At 45.2% G+C, this 12500-nt stretch overlaps 1 pseudogene; it reads left to right on the top strand.

The window, feature by feature from the left end:
• Nucleotides 1-12500, top strand: part of LOC116356916 (membrane-associated guanylate kinase, WW and PDZ domain-containing protein 3-like) — a 95597-nt pseudogene that overhangs the window by 32832 nt on the left and 50265 nt on the right.

Consider the following 12500-nt stretch of genomic DNA (forward strand, 5'->3'; position numbering starts at 1 on the left):
AGGTCCAGGACAGGCAGAGATCAGTATTCTTATATAGAGTCAGGGCAGGCTCAGGGTCAGGACAGGCTCAGGGTCAGGGCAGGCTCAGGCTCAGGGGCAGGGCAGGGTCAGGGCAGGCTCAGGGTCAGGACAGGCTCAGGGGCAGGACAGGCTCAGGGGCAGGCTGAGGGTCAGGACAGGCTCAGGGTCAGGGCAGGCTCAGGGGCAGGGCAGGGTCAGGGCAGGGTCAGGATAGGCTCAGGGGCAGGGCAGGCTCAGGGGCAGGGTCAGGGCAGGGTCAGGGCATGCTCACGGTCAGGGCAGGCTCAGGGTCAGGGCAGGGTCAGGGCATGCTCAGGGTCAGGGCAGGCTCAGTGTCAGTGCAGGCTCAGGGTCAGGGCAGGCTCACGGTCAGGGCAGGTTGAGGACAGGCTCAGGGGCAGGCTCAGGGTCAGGACAGGCTCAGGGTCAGTGCAGGCTCAGGGTCAGGGCAGGCTCACGGTCAGGGCAGGTTCAGGACAGGCTCAGGGGCAGGCTCAGGGTCAGGACAGGCTCAGTGTCAGGGCAGGCTCAGTGTCAGGGCAGGCTCAGTGTCAGTGCAGGCTCAGGGGCAGGCTCAGGGTCAGGACAGGGTCAGGGCAGGGTCAGGGAAGGCTCAGGGTCAGGGAAGGCAAAAATAGGGCAGAACCAGGAAGCCTTGAACCCAAACTAGAGAGAAAAACCCACTGGGATGACTTGACGACATGCTCCTCTCTGTCACGTGTGCTCCCTCTCCGGCCTCTAGGTCACCAGACTGCTCGTTAGTACGCACACCTGTCACCAGCGCTACGCGCATAATGACACTCGCCTGGACTCCATCACCTCCTCGATCACCTGCCCTTTATAATTCTCTCCCTTTGGTTTCTTCCCCAGTCGTCATTGTTGCTGTTTCATGTCGGTGCACTGTTTGTGTTTCTTGTTTTGTTCATTTATTAAATGTATTCACTCCCTGAACTTGCTTCCCGACTCTCAGCGAACATCGTTACAGACTGACGACTCTCAGCGAACGTCGTTACAGACTGACGACTCTCAGCGAACATCGTTACAGACTGACGACTCTCAGCGAACATCGTTACAGACTGACGACTCTCAGCGAACATCGTTACAGACTGACGACTCTCAGCGAACGTCGTTACAGACTGACGACTCTCATCGAACATCGTTACAGACTGACGACTCTCAGCGAACATCGTTACAGACTGACGACTCTCAGCGAACATCGTTACAGACTGACGACTCAGCGAACATCGTTACAGACTGACGACTCTCAGCGAACATCGTTACAGACTGACGACTCTCAGCGAACATCGTTACAGACTGACGACTCTCAGCGAACATCGTTACAGACGGACGACTCTCAGCGAACATCGTTACAGACTGACGACTCTCAGCGAACATCGTTACAGACTGACGACTCTCAGCGAACATCGTTACAGACTGACGACTCTCAGCGAACATCGTTACAGACTGACGACACTCAGCGAACATCGTTACAGACTGACGACTCAGCGAACATTGTTACAGACTGACGACTCTCGGTGAACATCGTTACAGACTGACGACTCTCCGCGAACATCGTTACAGACTGACGACCCTCAGCGAACATCGTTACAGACTGACGACTCTCGGCGAACATCGTTACAGACTGACGACTCTCGGCGAACATCGTTACAGACTGACGACTCTCGGCGAACATCGTTACAGACTGACGACTCTCGGCGAACATCGTTACAGACTGACGACTCTCGGTGAACATCACTACAGACTGACGACTCTCAGCGAACATCGTTACAGACTGACGACTCTCGGCGAACATCGTTACAGACTTACGACTCTCGGCGAACATCACTATAAACATCGTTACACTCCTGCACATTTACACATGCTTTCCTCTGTCTGCTGCTGGTTGAGAATAGTTTCAGGTGTGCCTCAGAAATGAATGATATGTCTTCTAAGGTCAAGTACATTTATACCAGATGGAGGCTTGTTTACCCTAACACAGTACATTCCCATTGTAAACAAGTCTCTGCTTGACTAGTGTGTGTGTGTGGCCCACTATAGACTTCCCTTATCCTCCTATCACCAGGTACGACCAGGCCGCCTCGCCACGAGGAGATATCAGGAGTGGACTACAATTTTGTCTCCATAGAAGAGTTCTTTTCCCTGGATGAGTCTGGAGCCCTATTGGAGAGTGGCAAGTTCAAAGGTAAGAGTGTGTGTTTATTGGTCAGTGGTGGAGTGTGTGTGTGTATTGGTCAGTGGTGGAGTGTGTGTGTATTGGCCAGTGGTGGAGTGTGTGTGTGTATTGGCCAGTGGTGGAGTGTGTGTGTGTTTATTGGCCAGTGGTGGAGAGTGTGTGTGTTTATTGGCCAGTGGTGGAGTGTGTGTGTATTGGCCAGTGGTGGAGTGTGGGGGATAAATGCTGGTAAAAGTCGTTTACCAAACGTTTTGATTTTGCGTGAGTGTTTAGCTATCTTTTGCGCTAAAATGCATTGAGAAATAGGGAGCATTACTTTACTATCAAGCATACGTGGTGCTAATAATGATATTTAGGCTACTGATATTTTCCTAATTTGGCCGTGTGTATTTCATTTGAGGTATTTCATTTTTTATTTGTTACTGCGTTCCAACATGTGCTTTTCCGTTTCGTTGTTGTAAACAAAGGCTCTCCACAAATAAAATTGATTGAAAACTTGAATTCTTTCTTTTTTTGTTTTTACATATAGCCTACAGTAACAAACTGTTCTTTTGTATTCTAATGTTACCTAAGACTTTCATAAACAAAACACCATTTTTTTAAATTAGATGCCTATGTAAAATTTTTTAATTGCACTGTTAGAATGTTTCAGTCAGAATGACTGCTCATTAGATACACTGTTAGAATGTTTCAGTCAGAATGACTGCTCATTAGATACACTGTTAGAATGTTTCAGTCAGAATGACTGCTCATTAGATACACTGTTAGAATGTTTCAGTCAGAATGACTGCTCATTAGATACACTGTTAGAATGTTTCAGTCAGAATGACTGCTCATTAGATACACTGTTAGAATGTTTCAGTCAGAATGACTGCTCATTAGATACACTGTTAGAATGTTTCAGTCAGAATGACTGCTCATTAGATACACTGTTAGAATGTTTCAGTCAGAATGACTGCTCATTAGATACACTGTTAGAATGTTTCAGTCAGAATGACTGCTCATTAGATACACTGTTAGAATGTTTCAGTCAGAATGACTGCTCATTAGATACACTGTTAGAATGTTTCAGTCAGAATGACTGCTCATTAGATACACTGTTAGAATGTTTCAGTCAGAATGACTGCTCATTAGATACACTGTTAGAATGTTTCAGTCAGAATGACTGCTCATTAGATACACTGTTAGAATGTTTCAGTCAGAATGACTGCTCATTAGATACACTGTTAGAATGTTTCAGTCAGAATGACTGCTCATTAGATACACTGTTAGAATGTTTCAGTCAGAATGACTGCTCATTAGATACACTGTTAGAATGTTTCAGTCAGAATGACTGCTCATTAGATACACTGTTAGAATGTTTCAGTCAGAATGACTGCTCATTAGATACACTGTTAGAATGTTTCAGTCAGAATGACTGCTCATTAGATACACTGTTAGAATGTTTCAGTCAGAATGACTGCTCATTAGATACACTGTTAGAATGTTTCAGTCAGAATGACTGCTCATTAGATACACTGTTAGAATGTTTCAGTCAGAATGACTGCTCATTAGATACACTGTTAGAATGTTTCAGTCAGAATGACTGCTCATTAGATACACTGTTAGAATGTTTCAGTCAGAATGACTGCTCATTAGATACACTGTTAGAATGTTTCAGTCAGAATGACTGCTCATTAGATACACTGTTAGAATGTTTCAGTCAGAATGACTGCTCATTAGATACACTGTTAGAATGTTTCAGTCAGAATGACTGCTCATTAGATACACTGTTAGAATGTTTCAGTCAGAATGACTGCTCATTAGATACACTGTTAGAATGTTTCAGTCAGAATGACTGCTCATTAGATACACTGTTAGAATGTTTCAGTCAGAATGACTGCTCATTAGATACACTGTTAGAATGTTTCAGTCAGAATGACTGCTCATTAGATACACTGTTAGAATGTTTCAGTCAGAATGACTGCTCATTAGATACACTGTTAGAATGTTTCAGTCAGAATGACTGCTCATTAGATACACTGTTAGAATGTTTCAGTCAGAATGACTGCTCATTAGATACACTGTTAGAATGTTTCAGTCAGAATGACTGCTCATTAGATACACTGTTAGAATGTTTCAGTCAGAATGACTGCTCATTAGATACTGTTAGAATGTTTCAGTCAGGATGACTGCTCATTAGATACACTGTTAGAATGTTTCAGTCAGAATGACTGCTCATTAGATACACTGTTAGAATGTTTCAGTCAGAATGACTGCTCATTAGATACACTGTTAGAATGTTTCAGTCAGAATGACTGCTCATTAGATACACTGTTAGAATGTTTCAGTCAGAATGACTGCTCATTAGATACACTGTTAGAATGTTTCAGTCAGAATGACTGCTCATTAGATACACTGTTAGAATGTTTCAGTCAGAATGACTGCTCATTAGATACACTGTTAGAATGTTTCAGTCAGAATGACTGCTCATTAGATACACTGTTAGAATGTTTCAGTCAGAATGACTGCTCATTAGATACACTGTTAGAATGTTTCAGTCAGAATGACTGCTCATTAGATACACTGTTAGAATGTTTCAGTCAGAATGGCTGCTCATTAGATACACTGTTAGAATGTTTCAGTCAGAATGACTGCTCATTAGATACACTGTTAGAATGTTTCAGTCAGAATGACTGCTCATTAGATACACTGTTAGAATGTTTCAGTCAGAATGACTGCTCATTAGATACACTGTTAGAATGTTTCAGTCAGAATGACTGCTCATTAGAAACACTGTTAGAATGTTTCAGTCAGAATGACTGCTCATTAGATACACTGTTAGAATGTTTCAGTCAGAATGACTGCTCATTAGATACACTGTTAGAATGTTTCAGTCAGAATGACTGCTCATTAGATACACTGTTAGAATGTTTCAGTCAGAATGACTGCTCATTAGATACACTGTTAGAATGTTTCAGTCAGAATGACTGCTCATTAGATACACTGTTAGAATGTTTCAGTCAGAATGACTGCTCATTAGATACACTGTTAGAATGTTTCAGTCAGAATGACTGCTCATTAGAAACACTGTTAGAATGTTTCAGTCAGAATGACTGCTCATTAGCTACACTGTTAGAATGTTTCAGTCAGAATGACTGCTCATTAGCTACACTGTTAGAATGTTTCAGTCAGAATGACTGCTCATTAGCTACACTGTTAGAATGTTTCAGTCAGAATGACTGCTCATTAGATACACTGTTAGAATGTTTCAGTCAGAATGACTGCTCATTAGATACACTGTTAGAATGTTTCAGTCAGAATGACTGCTCATTAGCTTGAAGGGGGAGTCTCTTGATGCCCAGCATTTCTCGTGTTAATTGATTAACTGATTGTTCCTCCTCTGTACCTCCTCCTCCAATCAGGTAACTACTACGGGACGCCCCGCCCAGTCCACATTGGCCCAGACAGCCCACCAATCACGTACCAGGAACACCGGAACGTGCTCCGGAACTTCAGGACGCGCAGCAAGTCGCTTAGCAACCTGGAGAAGGATGTGGAGGAGGGAGAGAACAGTGAGGAAGACTCTGGTCTGTCAGGTATAATCACATACAGCTGTCTATAAACGGTGTGTTAACCTAAACATCGAGACACTGAGAACAATCACCAGACTTTAGTTATTTTCTGATGATCTCATTTCTCTCTTTTATAGCTGTAACAAGTATGTGTGTGTTTTCTATCCCAGTTTGCTCCCCAAGCTTAACATTGTTGTCATCTATTTCCCACCAGGTGTCCTTGGAGAGTTCCTCAATGAGCTTGACACCTTGATAAGCTCATTTCCCAATGAACACTCATCGTACCGGGCGACTTTAACCTCCTGGCCTCTGGCCCCTTTTAACCTCACCTTTTCCCAGTCCTATCCCACTGCCAGGCATTATGCTTGACTTCATCTTCACTAGAGGCTGTTCTCCCACTAATCTCACTGCATCCGCCCTCTATTTCTGATCACTACTTTGTTTCCTTGTCTCTCCATCTCTCCTCCAACCCTAGCCACTCAGCCCCTACCCAGATGGTCATGCACCACCGGAGGTTTCACTCTCTCTCTGTCTCTCTCTCTCTGTCTCTCTGTCTCTCTCTCTGTCTCTCTCCCTCCTCTATTTCTCCTCTCTCAGTCCTCACTCCCTCTGGTTAAATGTAGTACACTATACAGGACCCATAGGGATCTGGTTAAATGTAGTGCACTATACAGGACCCATAGGGATCTGGTTAAATGTAGTGCACTATACAGGACCCATAGGGATCTGGTTAAATGTAGTGCACTATACAGGACCCATAGGGATCTGGTTAAATGTAGTGTAGGATCCGGCCAGCTCCACCTTCCACTCCCTCCTCTCTCCCTCCTCTCTCCCTCCTAATCCCTCCTCTCTCCCTCCTCTCTCCCTCCTCACTCCCTACTCTCTCCCTCCTCTCTCCCTCCTCTTCCTCTGTATCTACTGCTAAAGACGTTTTCTATCTAAATCTCCTCATTCACTCAGCCTACTGAACCCACTGGTCCCACTCACACAGAACTACCCTACGCCTCTCTCTCCAGAATACATCCAGCAAATAGTGAGGTCCGGCCGCCCAACAACCTGCCCACTCGACCCCATCCCCTCCTCCCTTCTCCAGACCATCTCTGGAGACCCTCTCCCATTCTTCACTTCCCTCATCAACTCATCCCTGACCCCTGGCTGAGTCCCCTCTGACTTCAAGTTGGCCAGGGTCGCTCCCTTCCTCGAGCCCGCTGACATCAAAAACAACCTTTCTTTGATTTCTAAAACACTTCGGCGTGCTCTCTCTGACAAACTTTCTCACAATCTGTCTCAGAATGATCTTCTGGACCCTAACAAGTCAGTCTTCAAGACGGATCATTCAACCAAGACTGCTCTTCTCTGTGTCACAGAGGATCTCCGCTCTACCAAATCTGACTCTCTCTCCTCTGTTCTCATCCTCCTAGATCTATCCGTTGCCTTCAACAACGTGAACCATCAGATCCTCCTCTCCACCCTCTCAGGGCTGGGTGTCTCAGACTCTATCAGATCCTCCTCTCCACTCTCTCAGGGCTGGGTGTCTCAGACTCTATCAGATCCTCCTCTCCACCCTCTCAGGGCTGGGTGTCTCAAACTCTATCAGATCCTCCTCTCCACTCTCTCAGGGCTGGGTGTCTCAGACTCTATCAGATCCTCCTCTCCACCCTCTCAGGGCTGTGCATCTCAGACTCTATCAGATCCTCCTCTCCACCCTCTCAGGGCTGTGCATCTCAGACTCTATCAGATCCTCCTCTCCACCCTCTCAGGGCTGGGTGTCTCAGACTCTATCAGATCCTCCTCTCCACCCTCTCAGGGCTGGGTGTCTCAGACTCTATCAGATCCTCCTCTCCACCCTCTCAGGGCTGAGTGTCTCAGACTCAGCACACTCCTGGTGGCGTGGATAGTATCTGTACCACGTATTGTCACTGGCGTCCCGCTCTCCTCTCCTCTCTATAGACCAAGTCACTGGTCATATCCTCACATGGTCTCTCCTATGCATCTCTGTGTGCCTGTCAGATATCTCAGCTTGGATTTGGACCCTTCCACCCAGGGAAGGCCTGCCCAGTCCAAGACCACTCAATCTCGGTTGACAACTACACGGTGTCCCCCTCCCAGTGTGCAAAGAAACACCCTGTCCAAACAGAACTGTGCAAACAACAACCATACCTCACACAGGAAGCAGAACATCCATAGAGTATGACTTTTCCACACACAGGAAGGAGGTCCTAATCCAGGCATTGGTCATATTTTTATTTATTATTTTATTTAACCAGGCAAGTCAGTTAAGAACAAATTCTTATTTTCAATGACGGCCTGGGAACAGTGGGTTAACTGCCTTGTTCAGATGCAGAACGACAGATTTGTACCTTGTCAGCTCGGGGATTCGATCTTGCAACCTTTCGGTTACTATTCCAACGCTCTAACCACTAGGCTACCCTATATGGACTACTGTTGGCAAGATTCCTCCTAAAGTCAGGACAACAGAGTCCCTACCCGTCTTCCTGACAATGTCTGAAATTCTGTCTTTGAAGAAAATCTTTAAGGAACTCACGATGCCGAAATCATGCTCAGTAGGCAAGCAGCAAAAGTAATCTGAAACAGGGACCGAACATAAACATAGTTTATTAGACAGGTTCAGGTTCCTCCTCTCCTCTTCTCCCATCGTCATGAACAGGACACTGTGATATTCAGACCAAGAGCAGAGTTGAGACATGGGAAGGGATCTATCCTCAGGATAAAGACTGAGCCTACGTCACAAATGTCAGCCTGTTCCCTATATAGTGTACTACTTTTCACCAGGACCCATAGGGATCTGATTAAATGTAGTGCACTATACAGGACCCATAGGGATAAGGTTAAATGTAGTGCACTATACAGGACCCATAGGGATCTGGTTAAATGTAGTGCACTATACAGGACCCATAGGGATCTGGTTAAATGTAGTGCACTATACAGGACCCATAGGGATCTGGTTAAATGTAGTGCACTATACAGGACCCATAGGGATCTGATTAAATGTAGTGCACTATACAGGACCCATAGGGATCTGATTAAATGTAGTGCACTATACAGGACCCATAGGGATCTGATTAAATGTAGTGCACTATACAGGACCCATAGGGATCTGATTAAATGTAGTGCACTATACAGGACCCATAGTGCTCTGGTTAAATGTAGTGCACTATACAGGACCCATAGGGATCTGATTAAATGTAGTGCACTATACAGGACCCATAGGGATCTGATTAAATGTAGTGCACTATACAGGACCCATAGGGCTCTGGTTAAATATAGTGCACTATACAGGACCCATAGAGCTCTGGTTAAATGTAGTGCACTATACAGGACCCATAGGGCTTTGATTAAAAGTAGTGCACTATATAGGACCCATAGGGATCTGGTAAAATGTAGTGCACTATATAGGACCCATAGGGATCTGATTAAATGTAGTGCACTATACAGGACCCATAGGGATCTGATTAAAAGTAGTGCACTATATAGGACCCATAGGGATCTGGTTAAATGTAGTGCACTATATAGGACCCATAGGGATCTGATTTAAAGTAGTGTACTATATAGGACCCATAGGGATCTGATTTAAAAGTAGTGCCCTATACAGGACCCATAGGGATCTGATTAAAAGTAGTGCACTATACAGGACCCATAGGGATCTGGTTAAATGTAGTGCACTATACAGGACCCATAGGGATCTGATTAAAAGTAGTGCACTATATAGGACCCATAGGGATCTGATTAAAAGTAGTGCCCTATACAGGACCCATAGGGATCTGGTTAAAAGTAGTGCACTATATAGGACCCATAGGGATCTGGTTAAATGTAGTGCACTATACAGGACCCATAGGGATCTGATTAAAAGTAGTGTACTATTTAGGACCCATAGGGATCTGATTTAAAGTAGTGTACTATTTAGGACCCATAGGGATCTGATTTAAAGTAGTGCACTATATAGGACCCATAGGGATCTGGTTAAATGTAGTGCACTATACAGGACCCATAGGGATCTGATTAAAAGTAGTGTACTATTTAGGACCCATAGGGCTCTGATTAAAAGTATTCCCCTAATTTGGGAATAGGCTGAAATTTGGGATAAACATTGACAAAAGACAGACATCTGTTTACATCTGGGCCCTTGATTGGAGCTTACAGCGGCCAGAGTTAAAAGGCTATTTCAAGGCTGTGTGTGTGTGTGTTTTGTCTTGGCAGCGGGGTCAGTAGGTGCCAGCAGTGCCCCGCCCACAGCCAAATCTCTTAGCCAATCGTGGGAAGGCAGGGATGGCGTCGGAGAGGAGAACGGAGGGAGCGGCATCGCCACACGAGGCGGAGTGACACTGCCAGAGAACTGGGAGCTGGCCTTCAGTAACTCAGGAGAGGCTTACTACATAGAGTGAGTAGAGACAGGAGAGAGAGAGAGAGAGAGGAGAGAGAAGAGAGAGAGGACTGGGAGCTGGTCTTCAGTAACTCAGGAGAGGCTAACTACATAGAGTAGAGACAGGAGAGAGAGAGGACTGGGAGCTGGCCTTCAGTAACTCAGGAGAGGCTTACTACATAGAGTGAGTAGAGACAGGAGAGAGAGAGGACTGGGAGCTGGCCTTCAGTAACTCAGGAGAGGCTTACTACATAGAGTAGAGACAGGAGAGAGAGAGGACTGGGAGCTGGCCTTCAGTAACTCAGGAGAGGCTTACTACATAGAGTAGAGACAGGAGAGAGAGAGAGGAGAGAGAGTTTTACTACCTAGAGTAGAGACAGGAGAGAGAGGAGAGAGAGGAGAGAGAGGAGAGTTATACTACATAGAGAGAGGAGAGTTATACTACATAGAGAGAGGAGAGTTATACTACATAGAGAGAGGAGAGTTATACTACATAGAGTTTAGAGAGAATATAACTTTACTACATAGAGTGGTTGGAGAGTGTAGAGCTTATGATGATTAGGTTGGTGGTGATAATGATGATGATGGTGGAGGGGGTGATCTCTTCCTCCCCTCAGTCACATCTCTAAGACAACCAGCTGGCTGGACCCCAGAGATCAGAGCAGGGAGATCCTCAGCGAGACAGACAGTGAGTCTACCTACCTTATCCTCCTCTGTTTCCCCTGTCAGCTCTCAAATTCATCTCTTGACATTATTAGAAATATAATTTTACTCTCTCTCTCCCCCCCCCTATATCTCCCTTTCCTACCCGTACTCCCCATCCTCTCCCTCCTACCCCCTCTCTCTCCCCCTATATCTCCCTCCTTCTCATCCCCTCCCATACTGTCTCTCATCTCCCTTTGTCTCTCTCATGTTTTGTCGTGTGTTGTCTAACACTGAGACAGCATTCAGTTCTACTTAAATGGAGTTGTGAATTAGAGATATATTTTCATATTGTCGTCTGCTCGTGGTAAAAATATGTCTGTTAGTCATGAGACTACATATTTTCATCATTGAACTGCAGAGGGCGCCAGAGAATCAGTTGTTAAACCTGTTCAGAGACAGCCGCCGTGCGGTAGCTCTGTCTCGTCTGTTATGTGAATACACATGGACAGTTTATCATAGATATAGCGAGAAGTCGCCTGGCCTGTGCAATCTGAGAGACGTCTGGAGAAACCAGGACTGATTAGACTATAATGAGACTTGCCCTGGGTAAATTAAAGACAAAGAAATACTAGGCGGAGGTAGGATCCTTACAACAGGAAACTAATGGTCTGTGTCCCTGTCCCCTGCCAGTACCTGCCTTCACGGACCAGCCAGCAGAGCTGAGTGGTTACTCCATCCACACCCGTCTGTCTAAAGGGCTGCAGGGGTTCGGCTTCAACATAGTGGGAGGAAGCAGGCAGAGAGAGTTTCTCCAGGTCTACAGCGTTACACCAGGAGGACCACCTGCCCTCAACACAGGTAGCATTAACACAGGTAGCATTAACACAGGTAGAATTAACACAGGTAGCATTAACACAGGTAGGATTAACACAGGTAGAATTAACACAGGTAGCATTAACACAGGTAGCATTAACACAGGTAGCATTAACACAGGTAGAATCAACACAGGTAGCATTAACACAGGTAGCATTAACACAGGTAGCATTAACACAGGTAGCATTAACACAGGTAGCATTAACACAGGTAGGATTAACACAGGTAGAATTAACACAGGTAGCATTAACACAGGTAGCATTAACACAGGTAGCATTAACACAGGTAGCATTAACACAGGTAGAATCAACACAGGTAGCATTAACACAGGTAGCATTAACACAGGTAGCATTAACACAGGTAGCATTAACACAGGTAGCATTAACACAGGTAGCATTAACACAGGTAGGATTAACACAGGTAGAATTAACACAGGTAGCATTAACACAGGTAGCATCAACACAGGTAGCATTAACACAGGTAGCATTAACACAGGTAGGATTAACACAGGTAGAATTAACACAGGTAGCATTAACACAGGTAGCATTAACACAGGTAGCATTAACACAGGTAGCATTAACACAGGTAGAATCAACACAGGTAGCATTAACACAGGTAGCATTAACACAGGTAGCATTAACACAGGTAGCATTAACACAGGTAGCATTAACACAGGTAGCATTAACACAGGTAGGATTAACACAGGTAGAATTAACACAGGTAGCATTAACACAGGTAGCATCAACACAGGTAGAATCAACACAGGTAGCATTAACACAGGTAGCATTAACACAGGTAGCATTAACACAGGTAGCATTAACACATGTAGGAT

This window comes from Oncorhynchus kisutch, linkage group LG24 (genome assembly GCF_002021735.2).
Source record: "Oncorhynchus kisutch isolate 150728-3 linkage group LG24, Okis_V2, whole genome shotgun sequence".
In the NCBI taxonomy this organism is placed as follows: domain Eukaryota; kingdom Metazoa; phylum Chordata; class Actinopteri; order Salmoniformes; family Salmonidae; genus Oncorhynchus; species Oncorhynchus kisutch.